We start from the raw sequence: 22,393 nt of genomic DNA on the forward strand, positions 1-22,393 counted from the left end.
CGGTTAATACGATTTCCCCTTAAGGCTAAATGAATAATCTCACAATAGTTTGACATTATTTTTATTGGAAATATTCATTAGACGTCACGTGCTTAAACCGAACAAATATGTGCTCCGGTTAGTTCGAAAGCCACGTGATCGCCCCTAGAGTGCAGTAGTTGCAAAACTTTACAACAGTGGGTGGAGTCTGATGTAGATTGGCGTGGTTCTGATATTCATTTAGTGGGCGGAGTCTTCTGCGCGGGAGCATGAAAGTATAGTCACTGAGCATGCACATCGATCGGTAATCTACACCTATATTCGTGGTTTGTGGCATTAAGATACGCGTAAAATGTCTATTTTTGGATTATCCGTGATTTATAATTATCCACGGCTGTCCTCCCCGTCATTAGCGTGGATAATCGAGAGTCTACTGGACATGTAAATATATGTCCTGGTCTTGAGCTATCTTTTTTTACAAAACAACGTTTTGTCTGTCCCCTTGATCAACTTTCCAACCCTTTTCTGAAAAGGTCGATAAGACCCCACACGAGTGACTCGTGACGTTGAAGAAGAGGCGATTATGAGAGCTCTCTGTATGGAATGAAATCAGCAAGCCTGCGTAGCTCGCCGTGATCGTATAGTGGTTCGAACTCTGCGTTGTGGCTGCAGCAGCCTCGGTTCAAATCCGAGTCAAGGCATTGTGGTGACAAAGATATGGTAGTGGCCACTCCACGTTTGTGCATGTGCCGTCACTCAATTTTATTAAAGCTAGAAAAATATCAATGCTGTTAAACGGCCCGTTTATATACACCTCGCTCTATCGGCTGGGCATGTCATTGCTGGAGATGAAACGTGATCACGTCGGCAATTAAACTTTCACGATTCAATCACGGTTAGAGAAACAATGTTCTCACGTGACGTGGTTTTGTATTGCTCTGCCTAAATTTTGTACTATTTTGCAGTCATATCGATGAACCATGTATTTTTTTAAAACGCAGAACAGCAGTCACTAAACGTGCAGCCAGGTAAAAGTCTTCTTTGGTTCTTTCGGTAAAGTCGAAAGGTAAAAGTCTATTTTTATTTAGCAAAGAAACCAACCCCTCAGCTTGCTGTGCCTCCCTCCCGCCACCCTTGCGAGCGGCAGGAACGGTCATCAATGGCGAGGAGCGGCTGCGTGAGCAACACTCCAAGCCGGCTTCGCGCTCAGGAGGCACAGCTCCAACTCCTCATCGGGGCTGGTTGGTCCAGACACTTTAGAGCCCATTTCGTAAGTTGGAAACTATAGCAATGATCCCTGAAAGTATAGTCTTAATAAGAACACGTCGGCCAAGCGCTATATGTAGTCAGGTATACTGGCTCGACGCTATGGGTACTGTGTGGTTTCCCAGCTAAGCAGGTTTAGCGCCTGCAAATATTAAACTTGTTCAGTGTCAACATTAACATTAGCTGTAATTTAACATGTTCATATCACCTGCAAAGTCAACGATGTAAAGAATCTAAATTTGAAGTTTCGTGACTGCAGGGATCCATACTCTTTGGTTATTTTTCGTTAAGTCACGTAGTAAGTATAAAACAAAATAAATTAAATCACAACGTTTCGATTGCAACACAAACAATCATCATCAGGTGGGAAAACCACAGCAAGAAAATGTTTTGCTGAAGTGGGAGAGACAGTTGCCGTGGTAAGAGGTTATACAGGCAAGAAAGACGTAAAGGATTAAAGCAGTTTACTACAACTGTGCTATCGGTGAAATGCATGGTGGGAGTCGCCTCTCGACCTGGGCCACGAGGCAGCGCTGCTCGAGGAGTTCAGAGCGTGGGTCAGGTGATGACAGCAGTTACATTTTCTGACTTTAAAAAAAGAAACAGATAAAACACGCACGCCTTTCTGAAAACGCGTGGCTAAATTAACTAAACACTATAAACAAGGACAATAAACTAACCACTATGAACAAGGACAATGAAACACTGCAGGCTGCTGCCGTGTCTTTGTCGCCACAATGCCGTGACTCGGATTTGAACCGAGGTTGCTGCGGCCACAACGCAGAGTACTAACCACTATACGATCACGGCGAGCTACGCGGCCCGCTGGCTCCACCTCCAGGCAAAGAGCTCTCTTGATGGCCTCAAACATCACGCCAGACTCACTCAATGGGCTCGTCCGACGTTTGATCGGAATACTGCTGCTGATCTTAGGGGCGTCCATAAATAACGTCACGCGATTTTGGACGATTTGTGACCCGCCCCCCTCCCTCGTCACACGGCATCACAAAAAGTCAGACCACCCCTCAAATATGACGTCATGAAGCTCTGCCCCCCCCCCCCCCAAAATATAAAACATGCTTAAAAACGCTTTAAACTATTGTCATTGTAGTGCGTGTTTAATGTGCCGCTGCACTCTGATGTTGTAAGAGAAAACATTTATTAAAACTATATTTAATTAAGTAGAACGTGTTGTCTATATTTATTTAAAGTTGCGCATTTTGATGTGACGTCACGTTTCTCAACCCCCCCCCCCCCCTCGTCACACATCGTCAGAAATGTTTGACCCCCCCCTAGGTGCGTGACGTCATTTATGGACGACCCCTTACTACGGCAGACTATCGATTATTCGCGTGCGGTTTATACGATTTCCCCTTAAGGCCAAATGAATAATCTAACAACATTTTAACATTATTTTTATTGGAAATATTCATTAGACGTCACATGCTTAAACCGAACAAATATGTACTCCGGTTAGTTCGAAAGCCACGTGATCACCCCTAGAGTGCAGTAGTTGGAAATCTTTACAACAGTGGGTGGAGTCTGATGTAGATTGGCGTGGTTCTGATATTCATTTAGTGGGCAGAGTCTTCTGTGCGGGAGCATGAAAGTGATATCACTGAGCATGCACATCGATCGGTAATCTACACCTATATTCGTGGTTTGTGGCATTAAGATACGCGTAAAATGTATATTTTTGGATTATCCGTGATTTATAATTATCCACGGCTGTCCTCACCGTCATTAGCGTGGATAATCGAGAGTCTACTGGACATGTAAATATATGTCCTGGTCTTGAGCTATCTTTTTTTACAAAACAACGTTTTGTCTGTCCCCTTGATCAACTTTCCAACCCTTTTCTGAAAAGGTCGATAAGACCCCACACGGGTGACTCGTGATGTTGAAGAAGAGGCGATTATGAGAGCTCTCTGTATGGAATGAAAGCAGCAAGCCTGCGTAGCTCGCCGTGATCGTATAGTGGTTAAAACTCTGCGTTGTGGCTGCAGCAACCTCGGTTGAAATCCGAGTCAAGGCATTGTGGTGACAAAGATATGGAAGTGGCCACTCCACGTTTGTGCATGTGCCGTCACTCAATTTTATTAAAGCTAGAAAAATATAAATAATGTTAAACGGCCCGTTTATATACACCTCGCTCTATCGGCTGGGCATGTCATCGCTTGAAATGAAACGTGCTCACGTCGGCAATTATACTTTTACGATTCAGTCGCGGTTAGAGAAACCACTTTCTCACGTGACGTGGTGCTCTGCCTAAATTTAAACTATTGCTCTGCCTAAATTTAAACTATTTGATGAACAATGTATTTTATAGAATGCGGAACAGTATTAGCAAGCCATTGCTTTTATCCACGTAACGAAGTCTCTAAAAGTGTACCCAGGGAAACGTCTATTTTTATTTAGCAAAGAAACCAACCCCTCAGCTTGCTGTGCCTCCCTCCCGCCACCCTTGCGAGCGGCAGGAACGGTCATCAATGGCGAGGAGCGGCTGCGTGAGAGAAAACATTTATTAAAAAGTCTATTTAATTAAGTAGAACGTGTTGTCTATATTTATTTAAAGTTGCGCATTTTGATGTGACGTCACGTTTCTCAACCCCCACCTCGTCACACATCGTCACAAATGTCTGACCCCCCCCCCCAGGTGCGTGACGTCATTTATGGACGGCCCCTTAGTACGGCAGACTATCGATTATCTGCGTGCGGTTTATACGATTTTCCCTTAAGGACAAATTAATAATTTAACAATAGTTTAACATTATTTTTATTGAAAATATTCATTAGACGTCACGTGCTTAAACCGAACAAATATGTGCTCCGGTTAGTTCGAAAGCCACGTGATCGCCCCTAGAGTGCAGTAATTGCAAATCTTTACAACAGTGGGTGGAGTCTGATGTTGATTGGCGTGGTTCTGATATTCATTTAGTGGGCAGAGTCTTCTGCGGGGGAGCATGAAAGTGTTATCACTGAGCATGCACATCGATCGGTAATCTACACCTATATTCGTGGTTTGTGGCATTAGAATACGCGTAAAATGTCTATTTTAGGATTATCCGTGATTTATAATTATCCACGGCTGTCCTCACCGTCATTAGCGTGGATAATCGAGAGTCTACTGGACATGTAAATATATGTCCTGGTCTTGAGCTATCTTTTTTTACAAAACAACGTTTTGTCTGTCCCCTTGATCAACTTTCCAACCCTTTTCTGAAAAGGTAGATAAGACCCCACACGAGTGACTCGTGACGTTGAAGAAGAGGCGATTATGAGAGCTCTCTGTATGGAATGAAAGCAGCAAGCCTGCGTAGATCGCCGTGATCGTATAGTGGTTAGAACTCTGCGTTGTGGCTGCAGCAACCTCGGTTCAAATCCGAGTCAAGGCATTGTGGTGACAAAGATATGGAAGTGGCCACTCCACGTTTGTGCATGTGCCGTCACTCAATTTTATTACAGCTAGAAAAATATCAATGCTGTTAAACGGCCCGTTTATATACACCTCGCTCTATCGACTGGGCATGTCATCGCTGGAGATGAAATGTGATCACGTCGGCAAACAATGTTCTCACGTGACGTGGTTCTGTATTGCTCTGCCTAAATTTTGTACTATTTTGCAATCATATCGATGAACCATGTATTTTTTTAAAACGCAGAACAGCAGTCACTAAATGTGCAGCCAGGTAAAAGTCTATTTTTATTTAGCAAAGAAACCAACCCCTCAGCTTGCTGTGCCTCCCTCCCGCCACCCTTGCGAGCGGCAGGAACGGTCATCAATGGCGAGGAGCGGCTGCGTGAGCAGCACTCCAAGCCGGCTTCGCGCTCAGGAGGCACAGCTCCAACTCCTCATCGGGGCTGGTTGGTCCAGACACTTTAGAGCCCATTTCGTAAGTTGGAAACTATAGAAATGATCCCTGAAAGTATAGTCTTAATAAGAACACGTCGGCCAAGCGCTATATGTAGTCAGGTATACTGGCTCGACGCTATGGGTACTGTGTGGTTTCCCAGCTAAGCAGGTTTAGCACCTACAAATATTAAACTTGTTCAGTGTCAACATTAACATTAACTGTATTTTAACATGTTCATATCACCTGCAAAGTCAACGATGTAAAGAATCTAAATTTGAAGTTTCGTGACTGCAGGGATCCATACTCTTTGGTTATTTTTGGTTAAGTCACGTAGCAAGTATAAAACAAAATAAATTAAATCACAACGTTTCGATTGCAACATAAACAATCATCATCAGGTGGGAAAACCACAGCAAGAAAATGTATTGCTGAAGTGCGAGAGACAGTTGCCGTGGTAAGAGGTTATACAGGCAAGAAAGACGTAAAGGATCAAAGCAGTTTACTACAACTGTGCTAACGGTGAAATGCATGGTGGGAGTCGCCTCTCAACCTGGACCAAGAGGCAGCGCTGCTCGAGGAGTTCAGAGCGTGGGTCAGGTGATGACAGCAGTTACATTTTCTGACTTTAAAAAAAGTAACAGATAAGACACGCACGCCTTTCTGAAAACGCGTGGCTAAATTAACTAAACACTATGAATAAGGACAATAAACTAACCACTATAAACAAGGACAATAAAACACTGCAGGCCGCTGCCGTGTCTTTGTCGCCACAATGCCGTGACTCGGATTCGAACCGAGGTTGCTGCGGCCACAACGCAGAGTACTAACCACTATACGATCACGGCGAGCTACGCGGCCCGCTGGCTCCACGTCCAGGCAAAGAGCTCTCTTGATGGCCTCAAGCATCACGTCAGACTCACTCAATGGGCTCGTCCGACGTTGTATCGGAATACTGCTGCTGATCTTAGGGGCCGTCCATAAATGACGTCACGCGATTTTGGACGATTTTTGACCCCCCCTCCCTCGTCACACGGCGTCACAAAAAGTCAGACCCCCCCCTCAAACATGACGTCATAAAGCTCTGCCCACCCAAAAAAATAAAACATGCTTAAAATCGCTTTAAACTATTGTCATTGTAGCGCGTATTTAATGTGGCGCTGCGCTCTGATGTTGTAAGAGAAAACATTTATTAAAAAGTATATTTAATCAAGTAGAACGTGTTGTCTATATTTATTTAAAGTTGCGCATTTATATTTGACGTCACATTTCTAAACCCCCCCCCCTCGTCACACATCGTCACAAATGTCTGACCCCCCCCCCCCTAGGTGCGTGACGTCATTTATGGACGGCCACTAAGACAACTTTGTTTGAAAGCTTCAAATCAAATTTATTGATTTGAAGCTTTCGTGACTGCAGGAATTACTCTCCAGTAAGACTGTCGATTATCTGTGTGCGGTTTATCCGATTTGCGTATTAACTGAGATTTTGACGTAAATTAATAACTCGTAGATTTTCCCTTCAGGCCAAATTAATAATTTAAAAAAACTGTTACACAACATTGCAATTTCATCATTAGACCTCCTTTGCCAGTACCAAAATGTAATAATAGGGGGTTTCCCCTTTTTTCTGGCAACAAAACTGAAACCTTTTTACGAGGATTCATGTCTGCATTAACCACAATACCTGCAGTCACAATGCAAACAAAACATACTATAAACAGGTCCCTGCAGGGTGGGCTGGTAGGAACATTGGAAAAAAATTTACACCCAACAGCACGAGATTTCACTTCGTTAAAGTATTGAAAGGGGACGGACGGACACATTAATCTATTGCAGGCTGGTACACTCAGTTTACAACTTCGTTCCTACCAGTATAATATATGCATTGTCCTTGAAACTGATTGGTCCACACCAAGGATCGGCTTTCTTTTGAGCCTCGACCCAATTGGTGCTCGACCACATGACGCCAGAAGGCGTACAGCTCAAAGTAATGAGGGCTCGGGGTGAGCATCTACATCATTAGACCTCCTTTCCAAACGTTTAATAGAAGTCACGTGCTTAAACCAAACAAATATGTGCTGCGGTTAATCCGCAATCCACGTGATCGCCTCTACAGTAGTTGTTTACAATAGTGGGCAGAGTTTGATTTTGATTGGCGTGGCTCTGCGATCCACTTAGTGGAGCAAAAACGTGTTGTCACTCTGAGCACGTGCATCAATCGGCAATTAGTATTTTTTGGTAGACAGATCTCCGAAATTGGATATTGTCTCCCTACCCACCGAAAGAAGTCTCTAACTAAACGCTAGATTTGTGTGGTATAAACATCTATTTTTCTTTAGGATAAGAAACCAACCCCTCAGCTTGCTGTGCCTCCCTCCCGCCACCCTTGCGAGCGGCAGGAACGGTCATCAATGGCGAGGAGCGGCTGCGTGAGCAGCACTCCAAGCCGGCTTCGCGCTCAGGAGGCACAGCTCCAACTCCTCATCGGGGCTGGTTGGTCCAGACACTTTAGAGCCCATTTCGTAAGTTGGAAACTATAGAAATGATCCCTGAAAGTATAGTCTTAGTGAGAACACGTCGACGCAGCGCTATATGTAGTCAGGTACACTGGCTCTACGCTATGGGTACGGTGTGGTTTCCCAGCTAAGCAGGTTTAGCACCTACAAATATTAAACTTGTTCAGTGTCAACATTAACATTAACTGTAATTTAACATGTTCATATCACCTGCAAAGTCAACGAAGTAAAGAATCTAGATTTGAAGTTTGGTTACTGCAGGGATCCATACTCTTTGGTTATTTTCGGTTAAGTCACGTAGTAGGTATAAAACAAAATAAATTAAATCACAACGTTTCGATTGCAACACAAGCAATCATCATCAGGTGGGAAAACCACAGCAAGAAAATGTTTTGCTGAAGTGGGAGAGACAGTTGCCGTGGTAAGAGGTTATACAGGCAAGAAAGATGTAAAGGAGCAAAGCAGTTTACTACAACTGTGCTAACGGTGAAATGCATGGTGGGAGTCGCCTCTCGACCTGGGCCACGAGGCAGCGCTGCTCGAGGAGTTCAGAGCGTGGGTCAGGTGACGACAGCAGTTACATTTTCTGACTTTAAAAAAAGAAACAGATAAAACACGCACGCCTTTCTGAAAACGCGTGGCTAAATTAACTAAACACTATGAACAAGGACAATAAACTAACCACTATAAACAAGGACAATAAAACACTTCAGGCCGCTGCCGTGTCTTTGTCACCACAATGCCGTGACTCGGATTCGAACCGAGGTTGCTGCGGCCACAACGCAGAGTACTAACCACTATACGATCACGGCGAGCTACGCGGCCCGCTGGCTCCACCTCCAGGCAAAGAGCTCTCTTGATGGCCTCAAGCATCACGCCAGACTCACTCAATGGGCTCGTTCGACGTTTTTATCGGAATACTGCTGCTGATCTTAGGTGCCGTCCATAAATGACGTCACGCGATTTTGGACGATTTTTGACCCCCCTCCCTCGTCACACGGCGTCACAAGAAGTCAGACCCCCCTCAAATATGACGTCATAAAGCTCTGCCCCCCCCCCCCCAAAAATAAATCATGATTAAAATCGCTTTAAACTATTGTCATTGAAGTGCGTATTTAATGTGGCGCTGCGCTCTGATGTTGTAAGAGAAACATTTATTAAAACGTATATTTAATTAAGTAGAACGTGTTGTCTATATTTATTTAAAGTTGCGCATTTTTACGTGACGTCACATTTCTAACCCCCCCCCCCTCGTAACACATCGTCACGAATGTCTGACCCCTCCCCCCCCAGGTACGTGACGTCATTTATGGGCGGCCCTTAATACAACTTGATTTGAAAGCTTCAAATCAAATTTATTGATTGGAAGCTTTCGTGACTGCAGGAATTACTCTACAGTAAGACTGTCCATTATCTGTGTGCGGTTTATCCGATGTGCGTATTAACTGAGATTTTGACGTAAATTAATAACTCGTAGATTTTCCATTCAGGCCAAATTAATAATTCAAAAAACTGTTACACGACATTGCAATTCTTGGAAACGTTTAATAGAAGTCACGTGCTTTAACCCAACAAATATGTGCTCCGTTCAATCTGCAATCCACGTGATCGCCTCTACAGTAGTTGTTAACAATCGTGGGCGGAGTTTGATGTTGATTGGCGTGGCTCTGCGATCCACTTAGTGGGCGCAGTGTTCTCCGAAGGAGCAAAAACGTGTTGTCACTCTGAGCACGTGCATCAATCGGCAATGAGTATTTTTTGGCAGACAGATTCTCCGAAATTGGATATTGTCCCCGTCATTACACTACCCACCGAAAAAAGTCTCTACTAAATGCGTACAACACCAACGCCAGATTTGTGCGGTATAAACATCTATTTTTATTTAGGCTAAGAAACCAACCCCTCAGCTTGCTGTGCCTCCCTCCCGCCACCCTTGCGAGCGGCAGGAACGATCATCAATGGCGAGGAGCGGCTGCGTGAGCAGCACTCCAAGCCGGCTTCGCGCTCAGGAGGGACAGCTCCAACTCCTCATCGGGGCTGGTTGGTCCAGACACTTTAGAGCCCATTTCGTAAGTTGGAAACTATAGAAATGATCCCTGAAAGTATAGTCTTAGTGAGAACACGTCGACGTAGCGCTATATGTAGTCAGGTAGACTGGCTCTACGCTATGTGTACGGTGTGGTTTCCCAGCTAAGCAGGTTTAGCACCTACAAATATTAAACTTGTTCAGTGTCAACATCAACATTAACTGTAATTTAACATGTTCATATCACCTGCAAAGTCAACGAAGTAAAGAATCTAGATTTGAAGTTTTCGTGACTGCAGGGATCCATACTCTTTGGTTATTTTTGGTTAAGTCACGTAGTAAGTGTAAAACAAAATAAATTAAATCACAACGTTTCGATTGCAACACAAAAAATCATCATCAGGTGGGAAAACCACAGCAAGAAAATGTTTTGCTGAAGTGGGAGAGACAGTTGCCGTGGTAAGAGGTTATGAAGGCAAGAACGACGTAAAGGATAAAAGCAGTTTACTACAACTGTGCTAACGGTGAAATGCATGGTGGGAGTCGCCTCTCGACCTGGGCCACGAGGCAGCGCTGCTCGAGAAGTTCAGATCGTGGGTCAGGTGATGACAGCAGTTACATTTACTGACTTTAAAAAGTAACAGATAAAACACGCACGCCTTTCTGCAAACGCGTGGCTAAATTAACTAACCCCTATAAACAAGGACAATAAAACAACGCAGGCCGCTGCCGTGTCTTTGTCGCCACAATGCCGTGACTCGGATTCGAACCGAGGTTGCTGCGGCCACAACGCAGAGTACTAACCACTATACGATCACGGCGAGCTACGCGGCCCACTGGCTCCACCTCCAGGCAAAGAGCTCTCTTGATGGCCTCAAGCATCACGCAAGACTCACTCAATGGGCTCGTCCGACGTTTTATCGGAATACTGCTGCAGATCTTAGGGGCCGTCCATAAATGACGTCACGCGATTTTGGACGATTTTTCACCCCCCTCCCTCGTCACACGGCGTCACAAGAAGTCAGACCCCCCTCAAATATGACGTCATAAAGCTCTGCCCCCCCCAAAAAATAAATCATGATTAAAATCGCTTTAAACTATTGTCATTGTACTGCGTATTTAATGTGGCGCTGCGCTCTGATGTTGTAAGAGAAACATTTATTAAAAAGTATATTTAATTAAGTAGAACGTGTTGTCTATATTTATTTAAAGTTGCGTTTTACGTGACGTCACATTTCTAAACCCCCCCCCCTCGTAACACATCGTCACGAATGTCTGACCCCTCCCCCCCCAGGTACGTGACGTCATTTATGGGCGGCCCTTAATACAACTTGATTTGAAAGCTTCAAATCAAATTTATTGATTGGAAGCTTTCGTGACTGCAGGAATTACTCTACAGTAAGACTGTCCATTATCTGTGTGCGGTTTATCCGATGTGCGTATTAACTGAGATTTTGACGTAAATTAATAACTCGTAGATTTTCCATTCAGGCCAAATTAATAATTCAAAAAACTGTTACACGACATTGAAATTCTTGGAAACGTTTAATAGAAGTCACGTGCTTTAACCCAACAAATATGTGCTCCGTTCAATCTGCAATCCACGTGATCGCCTCTACAGTAGTTGTTTACAATCGTGGGCGGAGTTTGATGTTGATTGGCGTGGCTCTGCGATCCACTTAGTGGGCGCAGTGTTCTCCGAAGGAGCAAAAACGTGTTGTCACTCTGAGCACGTGCATCACTCGGCAATGAGTATTTTTTGGCAGACAGATTCTCCGAAATTAAATATTGTCCCCGTCATTACCCTACCCACCGAAAAAAGTCTCTACTAAATGCGTACAACACCAACGCCAGATTTGTGCGGTATAAACATCTATTTTTATTTAGGCTAAGAAACCAACCCCTCAGCTTGCTGTGCCTCCCTCCCGCCACCCTTGCGAACGGCAGGAACGGTCATCAATGGCGAGGAGCGGCTGCGTGAGCAGCACTCCAAGCCGGCTTCGCGCTCAGGAGGCACAGCTCCAACTCCTCATCGGGGCTGGTTGGTCCAGACACTTTAGAGCCCATTTCGTAAGTTGGAAACTATAGAAATGATCCCTGAAAGTATAGTCTTAGTGAGAACACGTCGACGCAGCGCTATATGTAGTCAGGTAGACTGGCTCTACGCTATGGGTACGGTGTGGTTTCCCAGCTAAGCAGGTTTAGCACCTACAAATATTAAACTTGTTCAGTGTCAACATCAACATTAACTGTAATTTAACATGTTCATATCACCTGCAAAGTCAACGAAGTAAAGAATCTAGATTTGAAGTTTTCGTGACTGCAGGGATCCATACTCTTTGGTTATTTTTGGTTAAGTCACGTAGTAAGTGTAAAACAAAATAAATTAAATCACAACGTTTCGATTGCAACACAAAAAATCATCATCAGGTGGGAAAACCACAGCAAGAAAATGTTTTGCTGAAGTGGGAGAGACAGTTGCCATGGTAAGAGGTTATGCAGGCAAGAACGACGTAAAGGATAAAAGCAGTTTACTACAACTGTGCTAACGGTGAAATGCATGGTGGGAGTCGCCTCTCGACCTGGGCCACGAGGCAGCGCTGCTCGAGAAGTTCAGATCGTGGGTCAGGTGATGACAGCAGTTACATTTACTGACTTTAAAAAGTAACAGATAAAACACGCACGCCTTTCTGCAAACGCGTGGCTAAATTAACTAACCCCTATAAACAAGGACAATAAAACAACGCAGGCCGCTGCCGTGTCTTTGTCGCCACAATGCCGTGACTCGGATTCGAACCGAGGTTGCTGCGGCCACAACGCAGAGTACTAACCACTATACGATCACGGCGAGCTACGCGGCCCACTGGCTCCACCTCCAGGCAAAGAGCTCTCTTGATGGCCTCAAGCATCACGCAAGACTCACTCAATGGGCTCGTCCGACGTTTTATCGGAATACTGCTGCAGATCTTAGGGGCCGTCCATAAATGACGTCACGCGATTTTGGACGATTTTTCACCCCCCTCCCTCGTCACACGGCGTCACAAGAAGTCAGACCCCCCTCAAATATGACGTCATAAAGCTCTGCCCCCCCCAAAAAATAAATCATGATTAAAATCGCTTTAAACTATTGTCATTGTACTGCGTATTTAATGTGGCGCTGCGCTCTGATGTTGTAAGAGAAACATTTATTAAAAAGTATATTTAATTAAGTAGAACGTGTTGTCTATATTTATTTAAAGTTGCGTTTTACGTGACGTCACATTTCTAAACCCCCCCCCCCTCGTAACACATCGTCACGAATGTCTGACCCCTCCCCCCCCAGGTACGTGACGTCATTTATGGGCGGCCCTTAATACAACTTGATTTGAAAGCTTCAAATCAAATTTATTGATTGGAAGCTTTCGTGACTGCAGGAATTACTCTACAGTAAGACTGTCCATTATCTGTGTGCGGTTTATCCGATGTGCGTATTAACTGAGATTTTGACGTAAATTAATAACTCGTAGATTTTCCATTCAGGCCAAATTAATAATTCAAAAAACTGTTACACGACATTGAAATTCTTGGAAACGTTTAATAGAAGTCACGTGCTTTAACCCAACAAATATGTGCTCCGTTCAATCTGCAATCCACGTGATCGCCTCTACAGTAGTTGTTTACAATCGTGGGCGGAGTTTGATGTTGATTGGCGTGGCTCTGCGATCCACTTAGTGGGCGCAGTGTTCTCCGAAGGAGCAAAAACGTGTTGTCACTCTGAGCACGTGCATCACTCGGCAATGAGTATTTTTTGGCAGACAGATTCTCCGAAATTAAATATTGTCCCCGTCATTACCCTACCCACCGAAAAAAGTCTCTACTAAATGCGTACAACACCAACGCCAGATTTGTGCGGTATAAACATCTATTTTTATTTAGGCTAAGAAACCAACCCCTCAGCTTGCTGTGCCTCCCTCCCGCCACCCTTGCGAGCGGCAGGAACGGTCATCAATGGCGAGGAGCGGCTGCGTGAGCAGCACTCCAAGCCGGCTTCGCGCTCAGGAGGCACAGCTCCAACTCCTCATCGGGGCTGGTTGGTCCAGACACTTTAGAGCCCATTTCGTAAGTTGGAAACTATAGAAATGATCCCTGAAAGTATAGTCTTAGTGAGAACACGTCGACGCAGCGCTATATGTAGTCAGGTAGACTGGCTCTACGCTATGGGTACGGTGTGGTTTCCCAGCTAAGCAGGTTTAGCACCTACAAATATTAAACTTGTTCAGTGTCAACATCAACATTAACTGTAATTTAACATGTTCATATCACCTGCAAAGTCAACGAAGTAAAGAATCTAGATTTGAAGTTTTCGTGACTGCAGGGATCCATACTCTTTGGTTATTTTTGGTTAAGTCACGTAGTAAGTGTAAAACAAAATAAATTAAATCACAACGTTTCGATTGCAACACAAAAAATCATCATCAGGTGGGAAAACCACAGCAAGAAAATGTTTTGCTGAAGTGGGAGAGACAGTTGCCATGGTAAGAGGTTATGCAGGCAAGAACGACGTAAAGGATAAAAGCAGTTTACTACAACTGTGCTAACGGTGAAATGCATGGTGGGAGTCGCCTCTCGACCTGGGCCACGAGGCAGCGCTGCTCGAGAAGTTCAGATCGTGGGTCAGGTGATGACAGCAGTTACATTTACTGACTTTAAAAAGTAACAGATAAAACACGCACGCCTTTCTGCAAACGCGTGGCTAAATTAACTAACCCCTATAAACAAGGACAATAAAACAACGCAGGCCGCTGCCGTGTCTTTGTCGCCACAATGCCGTGACTCGGATTCGAACCGAGGTTGCTGCGGCCACAACGCAGAGTACTAACCACTATACGATCACGGCGAGCTACGCGGCCCACTGGCTCCACCTCCAGGCAAAGAGCCCTCTTGATGGCCTCAAGCATCACGCAAGACTCACTCAATGGGCTCGTCCGACGTTTTATCGGAATACTGCTGCAGATCTTAGGGGCCGTCCATAAATGACGTCACGCGATTTTGGACGATTTTTCACCCCCCTCCCTCGTCACACGGCGTCACAAGAAGTCAGACCCCCCTCAAATATGACGTCATAAAGCTCTGCCCCCCCCAAAAAATAAATCATGATTAAAATCGCTTTAAACTATTGTCATTGTACTGCGTATTTAATGTGGCGCTGCGCTCTGATGTTGTAAGAGAAACATTTATTAAAAAGTATATTTAATTAAGTAGAACGTGTTGTCTATATTTATTTAAAGTTGCGTTTTACGTGACGTCACATTTCTAAACCCCCCCCCCCTCGTAACACATCGTCACGAATGTCTGACCCCTCCCCCCCCAGGTACGTGACGTCATTTATGGGCGGCCCTTAATACAACTTGATTTGAAAGCTTCAAATCAAATTTATTGATTGGAAGCTTTCGTGACTGCAGGAATTACTCTACAGTAAGACTGTCCATTATCTGTGTGCGGTTTATCCGATGTGCGTATTAACTGAGATTTTGACGTAAATTAATAACTCGTAGATTTTCCATTCAGGCCAAATTAATAATTCAAAAAACTGTTACACGACATTGAAATTCTTGGAAACGTTTAATAGAAGTCACGTGCTTTAACCCAACAAATATGTGCTCCGTTCAATCTGCAATCCACGTGATCGCCTCTACAGTAGTTGTTTACAATCGTGGGCGGAGTTTGATGTTGATTGGCGTGGCTCTGCGATCCACTTAGTGGGCGCAGTGTTCTCCGAAGGAGCAAAAACGTGTTGTCACTCTGAGCACGTGCATCACTCGGCAATGAGTATTTTTTGGCAGACAGATTCTCCGAAATTAAATATTGTCCCCGTCATTACCCTACCCACCGAAAAAAGTCTCTACTAAATGCGTACAACACCAACGCCAGATTTGTGCGGTATAAACATCTATTTTTATTTAGGCTAAGAAACCAACCCCTCAGCTTGCTGTGCCTCCCTCCCGCCACCCTTGCGAGCGGCAGGAACGGTCATCAATGGCGAGGAGCGGCTGCGTGAGCAGCACTCCAAGCCGGCTTCGCGCTCAGGAGGCACAGCTCCAACTCCTCATCGGGGCTGGTTGGTCCAGACACTTTAGAGCCCATTTCGTAAGTTGGAAACTATAGAAATGATCCCTGAAAGTATAGTCTTAGTGAGAACACGTCGACGCAGCGCTATATGTAGTCAGGTAGACTGGCTCTACGCTATGGGTACGGTGTGGTTTCCCAGCTAAGCAGGTTTAGCACCTACAAATATTAAACTTGTTCAGTGTCAACATCAACATTAACTGTAATTTAACATGTTCATATCACCTGCAAAGTCAACGAAGTAAAGAATCTAGATTTGAAGTTTTCGTGACTGCAGGGATCCATACTCTTTGGTTATTTTTGGTTAAGTCACGTAGTAAGTGTAAAACAAAATAAATTAAATCACAACGTTTCGATTGCAACACAAAAAATCATCATCAGGTGGGAAAACCACAGCAAGAAAATGTTTTGCTGAAGTGGGAGAGACAGTTGCCGTGGTAAGAGGTTATGCAGGCAAGAACGACGTAAAGGATAAAAGCAGTTTACTACAACTGTGCTAACGGTGAAATGCATGGTGGGAGTCGCCTCTCGACCTGGGCCACGAGGCAGCGCTGCTCGAGAAGTTCAGATCGTGGGTCAGGTGATGACAGCAGTTACATTTACTGACTTTAAAAAGTAACAGATAAAACACGCACGCCTTTCTGCAAACGCGTGGCTAAATTAACTAACCCCTATAAACAAGGACAATAAAACAACGCAGGCCGCTGCCGTGTCTTTGTCGCCACAATGCCGTGACTCGGATTCGAACCGAGGTTGCTGCGGCCACAACGCAGAGTACTAACCACTATACGATCACGGCGAGCTACGCGGCCCACTGGCTCCACCTCCAGGCAAAGAGCTCTCTTGATGGCCTCAAGCATCACGCAAGACTCACTCAATGGGCTCGTCCGACGTTTTATCGGAATACTGCTGCAGATCTTAGGGGCCGTCCATAAATGACGTCACGCGATTTTGGACGATTTTTCACCCCCCTCCCTCGTCACACGGCGTCACAAGAAGTCAGACCCCCCTCAAATATGACGTCATAAAGCTCTGCCCCCCCCAAAAAATAAATCATGATTAAAATCGCTTTAAACTATTGTCATTGTACTGCGTATTTAATGTGGCGCTGCGCTCTGATGTTGTAAGAGAAACATTTATTAAAAAGTATATTTAATTAAGTAGAACGTGTTGTCTATATTTATTTAAAGTTGCGTTTTACGTGACGTCACATTTCTAAACCCCCCCCCCTCGTCACACATCGTCACAAATGTCTGACCCCTCCCCCCCCAGGTACGTGACATCATTTATGGGCGGCCCTTAATACAACTTGATTTGAAAGCTTCAAATCAAATTTATTGATTGGAAGCTTTCGTGACTGCAGGAATTACTCTACAGTAAGACTGTCCATTATCTGTGTGCGGTTTATCCGATGTGCGTATTAACTGAGATTTTGACGTAAATTAATAACTCGTAGATTTTCCCTTCAGGCCAAATTAATAATTCAAAAAACTGTTACACGACATTGCAATTCTTGGAAACGTTTAATAGAAGTCACGTGCTTTAACCCAACAAATATGTGCTCCGTTCAATCTGCAATCCACGTGATCGCCTCTACAGTAGTTGTTTACAATCGTGGGCGGAGTTTGATGTTGATTGGCGTGGCTCTGCGATCCACTTAGTGGGCGCAGTGTTCTCCGAAGGAGCAAACACGTGTTGTCACTCTGAGCACGTGCATCACTCGGCAATGAGTATTTTTTGGCAGACAGATTCTCCGAAATTAAATATTGTCCCCGTCATTACCCTACCCACCGAAAAAAGTCTCTACTAAATGCGTACAACACCAACGCCAGATTTGTGCGGTATAAACATCTATTTTTATTTAGGCTAAGAAACCAACCCCTCAGCTTGCTGTGCCTCCCTCCCGCCACCCTTGCGAGCGGCAGGAACGGTCATCAATGGCGAGGAGCAGCTGCGTGAGCAGCACTCCAAGCCGGCTTCGCGCTCAGGAGGCACAGCTCCAACTCCTCATCGGGGCTGGTTGGTCCAGACACTTTAGAGCCCATTTCGTAAGTTGGAAACTATAGAAATGATCCCTGAAAGTATAGTCTTAGTGAGAACACGTCGGCCAAGCGCTATATGTAGTCAGGTAAACTACCTCTACGCTATGGGTACTGCGTGGTTTACCAGTTAGGCTGGATTATCACGTAAGCATATTAAACTTGTTCGGTGTGTCAACATTACATTTAACATGTTTCCATCAACAATATTACCAATTACTTGCACTAATAACAAACGATGTAAACGATAAAAGTAGTTTACTACAACTGTCATAACGGTGAAATGCATGATGGGAGTCGCTCCTCGCTTGCTGCCAACCTGGGCCACGAGGCGGCGCTGCTCGAGGATTTCAGAGTGTGGGTCAGGGGATCACAGCGGTTACATTTTCTGACTTTATTTTTTTTACAGATAAAACACGCACGCCTTTCTGGAAAGACGCGGCTAAATGAACTGACCACTATAAACAAGGACAATAAAATTAACTAACCAAGACAGACAAGGAAAATAAAACAACGCAGGCCGCTGCCGTGTCTTTGTCGCCACAATGCCGTGACTCGGATTCGAACCGAGGTTGCTGCGGCCACAACGCAGAGTACTAACCACTATACGATCACGGCGAGCTACGCGGCCCGCTGGCTCCACCTCCAGGCAAAGAGCTCTCTTGATGGCCTCAAGCATCACGCCAGACTCATTCAATGGGCGCTTCTGACGTTTTACCGGAATACTGCTGCTGATTCAAGTACAGTGAAACTAAACTTGATTTGAAGCTTTCGTGACTGCAGGAATTACTCTACAGCAAGACTGTCGATTATCTGCGTGCGGTTTATCCGATTTACGGATTAACTGAGATTTGTAGATACATGAATATTCTTGATTTTATTTTATGCCAACGTGACTTTACCGAAAGAACTAAAGAGTTTAAATTAATAACTCGTGGATATTCCCTTCAGGCCAAATAAATAATAATAAAAACTGCTGTACAATATTGCAATTCATGGAAACGTTTAATACAAGTCACGTGCTTAAACCAAACAAATATGTGCTCCGGTTAATCCGCAATCCACGTGATCGCGGATCTCTACAGTAGTTGTTTACAATCGTGGGCGGAGTTTGGTTTTGATTGGCGTGGCTCTGCGATCCACTTAGTGGGTGCAATGTTGTCAGATTCACCGAAATCGAATATTGTCCCCATCATTAGCGCCTCCAACCTACTCACCTAAATGCGTGCAACACCAACGCTAGATTTGTGTGGTATAAACATCTATTTTTAATTAGCAAAGAAACCAACCCCTCAGCTTGCTGTGCCTCCCTCCCGCCACCCTTGCGAGCGGCAGGAACGGTCATCAATGGCGAGGAGCAGCTGCGTGAGCAGCACTCCAAGCCGGCTTCGCGCTCAGGAGGCACAGCTCCAACTCCTCATCGGGGCTGGTTGGTCCAGACACTTTAGAGCCCATTTCGTAAGTTGGAAACTATAGAAATGATCCCTGAAAGTATAGTCTTGGTGGGAATACGTCGGCCAAGCGCTATATGTAGTCAGGTACACTGCCTCTACGCTATGGGTACTGTGTGGGTCTGTTCAGTTATTTATAACGTGAACATTGCACAGTGTACATTGTACACAACAATTCCACTTAACCTGTATATCACCCTTTTAAAAAATCAGTTTGACTAAGTTCTGAGAACTTAATATCAATCTCCTGTAGAGATAAATATAAATATTAGCTTGTAAGACTCGCCCCTCGTTGCTGTCAACTTTCTACGCTATGGGTCTGAACAACGAGGGCAATTAAAATACATATAAAATCTATTTAACATAATACACACAATTACAATGTTAGTTTATTATCATAATGACGGTCAAAACATTGGCTGGGGACTGCCAATTTAGAACAATGCCGTTGTTGCCACAGAACTTGCAATAAATCGCGCGCAGGGCATTGTGGGCGCATCCTGGTTTTAACAGCCGCAGTACCGATCAGCGCCAGGAGAAGGCACTGTGGGCGACTAACAACCACGCGGCCGCCTCGCTCCCTGGTCCGAGAGGCCTCGGCGGGGACGATTCGCGGCCACGCGAGAGATACTCACGCAGCTTCGCGAGTACCGCAGTCTCAATACACAAACACGCAGCTCTCGCCCGACTCCGCCAAGCCCTCCCCATTCAACACCCAAGCCAACGTGGCGAGCAGACGCGAGCGAGCGGCCCACCCCCCACAACCGTAGGCGCGGATCGCTCGGCCGGGTCATGCCGCTCGTTACAAAACTCGCAAAAAATTTGGACGACGATAAAAAAAGTGAGAAAATTACCCACGACCAATGACGAGGTTCAAACGTCAACACGAAGTAAAAAAAAAAAATTCGGAGCCCGCTGCCGTGTCTTTGTCGCCACAATGCCGTGACTCGGATTCGAACCGAGGTTGCTGCGGCCACAACGCAGAGTACTAACCACTATACGATCACGGCGAGCTACGCGGGCTCGCTGCGTGGCACGGTTCAAGTGGCCCTTATAACCGTAACCGAGAACACACACCCCCGGCCCCACAACTCCATCGACGAGACTCACACCTCGACACGCGAGACACCCACACCCCGACCGCAAACAGTCCCCGCTACCACCACGCACTCACGGCTGCACACACACACACAACGCGCACAGGCAGACACGGCCACGGCGAGCTTCCAGAGAGGTAACGAGGGATCTCCAGGGGTGAGTTGTGGAGGGGGGAGCTGTGACCGCACATGGCCACACGGGGGCGTGCCCGATCCGGCACGGGGCATCACTCACGCTCACGTTGTTCACACAGAGAAAGGCAGGCGGCCGAAACGTCGACATCTTCCTTTCACGAGTAGCAGCAACATCCCCTGCTGTTGGTCATTGTTACTGAATACACCTTATTTCACGCATACAGTACCTTTGAGAAGTCACTTAATTTACTATTGTGGGTGGAATGACTTGACTTCCGCGGCGAATCACTTACTAAATAAATGCGTTTAAAGTTCGCATTGAATGGGTTTTCATTTGAAGTAAGCCACCAGTGATGAAGTCAAATTCGTAAGCTTTCTCTCAAAGGCTATTGACACGAAACGTCAATCCTAGACCTAGACACCAGAAAACCCATTTTGTTTTGGAAAATTATATTTTAAAAAAAGGACCAAATTATTTGTATTCAGCATCAATACCAAGCTGAGTAACTTATCCGTTATACGGACACCCAGTGTCTCTCGTTGGCGAAGAGTTAAAACACTGCCGTCGATGTTAACGCCAGAAGAAGGTCCATCACCGGTTGCAGAGTCCCACAACTGCGCAGAACAGGGCCCACAAAACACCTGGGCCAGCGTATTGCACGGGGGGTGGGGGTCACGGTCTAGATTCCAGGTCAGGGTACAGGCTCCAGAGAAGATTCCACAAGCTCATAACCCAGTGCACGCAAACTGGATATTCTACTTGTTTGCCCTGTAACCCAGGGGTGGGGAACCTTTATTCTGCCAAGGGCCATTTGGATATGTAAAACATCATTCGCGGGCCATACAAAATTATCAACTTAAAAATTAGCCTGTTATATTTGGTCAAGCATTTAAATAACTCACCCCTAATGCGATGGCTGGAACTGCTTCTCTTTGGTGAGGCGTGTGATGATGTTAGCTGGTATTGACGATGCTGCTACTCGCAACTGCTTTTCCAGGTTTGCTCTCCTAGATTTATTGAATTTCGAGTCCCGCCTGCGGTTGCCTTGGCAGGGCCACACCAAATGATTTCGTGGGCCTCATACGGCCCGCGGGCCGGACGTTCCCCCCCTCCCCCTGCTGTAAAGCCTCACACTGAGCCTTATGGCTCTCTTTCAGGAGGGTCTTGCCAAGTTTGCTCAGCGGGGATCGACGATTGCTCTCAATAAATCCCAAATGAGTAATGCACGATCTTGATTTGAAGCTTTCGTGACTACAGGAATCCATACTCTTTGGTTCTTTCGGTAAAGTCACGTAAGTAGAAATAAAATCAATCAACGACGTTTCGATCGCAACACCAAGCGGTCGTCATCAGGCAAAAAAAAACACAAGCCGTCGCCTAATGACGACCGCTTGTGTTGCGATCGAAACGTCGTGATTTATTTTACTTCTAACTACGTGACTTTACAGAAAGGACCAAAGAGAGTATGAGTACCGTAATGCACGGTTATTTTTTCCAAATACTGACTGGAAAATCTGGAGGTTCCAGTAGTGGCTGGTTGCACAAAACAACTTTACATGAAAAACAAATCACAATTTTTACTTCGTTTTGCATACAACGCACGACCAGTTGAGGTCTTTTGTGCAACCGGCTCAACGCTGACTGGGTTCAGGCCGTGGTGTATTATCCAGACCGTTGTACACAGGAGGACTCTTAGCCATACTGCAGGGTTCAAGCCTTGGATGGTGCGGTGTCCAGGCCATGGTACTGCATGGGTTCATGCAATGGTACCGAGTTCAGGCCATTGTACTGCACTATTATAGAATCAGTCTGAACACTCAAAGACGTGGGGGTGGGGGGCCAAATGTCGAGGCTAATTGTGCCAAAGCTGGGACGACTTGACCCCTTCCTTGGTGGGTTCCGGTTCAAGGCCTTCCCCGCCCCAT

At 45.4% G+C, this 22,393-nt stretch overlaps 1 protein-coding gene and 18 non-coding genes across 22 annotated transcripts in view; all 19 read right to left on the minus strand.

Moving 5' to 3' along the window:
- TEX14 (testis expressed 14, intercellular bridge forming factor) overlaps nucleotides 1–22,393 on the minus strand; it is a 112,921-nt gene that overhangs the window by 88,030 nt on the left and 2,498 nt on the right. The gene's annotated exons all lie outside the window — the stretch shown is intronic.
- LOC142930420 (small nucleolar RNA U3) lies at nucleotides 1,079–1,292 on the minus strand. The gene has a single exon (XR_012946371.1). It is a non-coding gene; the product is annotated as a small nucleolar RNA U3 (small nucleolar RNA).
- On the minus strand, nucleotides 1,984–2,055 carry TRNAH-GUG (transfer RNA histidin (anticodon GUG)). Its single transcript has one exon. It is a non-coding gene; the product is annotated as a tRNA-His (tRNA).
- Nucleotides 4,968–5,181, minus strand: LOC116950329 (small nucleolar RNA U3). Its single transcript, XR_004403988.2, has one exon. It is a non-coding gene; the product is annotated as a small nucleolar RNA U3 (small nucleolar RNA).
- Nucleotides 5,873–5,944, minus strand: TRNAH-GUG (transfer RNA histidin (anticodon GUG)). The gene has a single exon. It is a non-coding gene; the product is annotated as a tRNA-His (tRNA).
- Nucleotides 7,450–7,663, minus strand: LOC116950334 (small nucleolar RNA U3). The gene has a single exon (XR_004403993.1). It is a non-coding gene; the product is annotated as a small nucleolar RNA U3 (small nucleolar RNA).
- Nucleotides 8,355–8,426, minus strand: TRNAH-GUG (transfer RNA histidin (anticodon GUG)). Its single transcript has one exon. It is a non-coding gene; the product is annotated as a tRNA-His (tRNA).
- On the minus strand, nucleotides 9,513–9,726 carry LOC116950347 (small nucleolar RNA U3). The gene has a single exon (XR_004404006.2). It is a non-coding gene; the product is annotated as a small nucleolar RNA U3 (small nucleolar RNA).
- Nucleotides 10,390–10,461, minus strand: TRNAH-GUG (transfer RNA histidin (anticodon GUG)). Its single transcript has one exon. It is a non-coding gene; the product is annotated as a tRNA-His (tRNA).
- Nucleotides 11,540–11,753, minus strand: LOC142930419 (small nucleolar RNA U3). The gene has a single exon (XR_012946370.1). It is a non-coding gene; the product is annotated as a small nucleolar RNA U3 (small nucleolar RNA).
- TRNAH-GUG (transfer RNA histidin (anticodon GUG)) lies at nucleotides 12,417–12,488 on the minus strand. The gene has a single exon. It is a non-coding gene; the product is annotated as a tRNA-His (tRNA).
- LOC116950333 (small nucleolar RNA U3) lies at nucleotides 13,568–13,781 on the minus strand. The gene has a single exon (XR_004403992.1). It is a non-coding gene; the product is annotated as a small nucleolar RNA U3 (small nucleolar RNA).
- On the minus strand, nucleotides 14,445–14,516 carry TRNAH-GUG (transfer RNA histidin (anticodon GUG)). Its single transcript has one exon. It is a non-coding gene; the product is annotated as a tRNA-His (tRNA).
- Nucleotides 15,596–15,809, minus strand: LOC116950332 (small nucleolar RNA U3). Its single transcript, XR_004403991.1, has one exon. It is a non-coding gene; the product is annotated as a small nucleolar RNA U3 (small nucleolar RNA).
- On the minus strand, nucleotides 16,473–16,544 carry TRNAH-GUG (transfer RNA histidin (anticodon GUG)). Its single transcript has one exon. It is a non-coding gene; the product is annotated as a tRNA-His (tRNA).
- On the minus strand, nucleotides 17,623–17,836 carry LOC142930414 (small nucleolar RNA U3). Its single transcript, XR_012946364.1, has one exon. It is a non-coding gene; the product is annotated as a small nucleolar RNA U3 (small nucleolar RNA).
- TRNAH-GUG (transfer RNA histidin (anticodon GUG)) lies at nucleotides 18,331–18,402 on the minus strand. Its single transcript has one exon. It is a non-coding gene; the product is annotated as a tRNA-His (tRNA).
- On the minus strand, nucleotides 19,072–19,285 carry LOC116950330 (small nucleolar RNA U3). Its single transcript, XR_004403989.2, has one exon. It is a non-coding gene; the product is annotated as a small nucleolar RNA U3 (small nucleolar RNA).
- On the minus strand, nucleotides 20,174–20,245 carry TRNAH-GUG (transfer RNA histidin (anticodon GUG)). Its single transcript has one exon. It is a non-coding gene; the product is annotated as a tRNA-His (tRNA).

Source organism: Petromyzon marinus, chromosome 38, assembly GCF_048934315.1.
Source record: "Petromyzon marinus isolate PM22_M1 ecotype Great Lakes invasive population chromosome 38, UKy_Petmar_22M1.pri1.0, whole genome shotgun sequence".
NCBI lineage: Eukaryota > Metazoa > Chordata > Hyperoartia > Petromyzontiformes > Petromyzontidae > Petromyzon > Petromyzon marinus.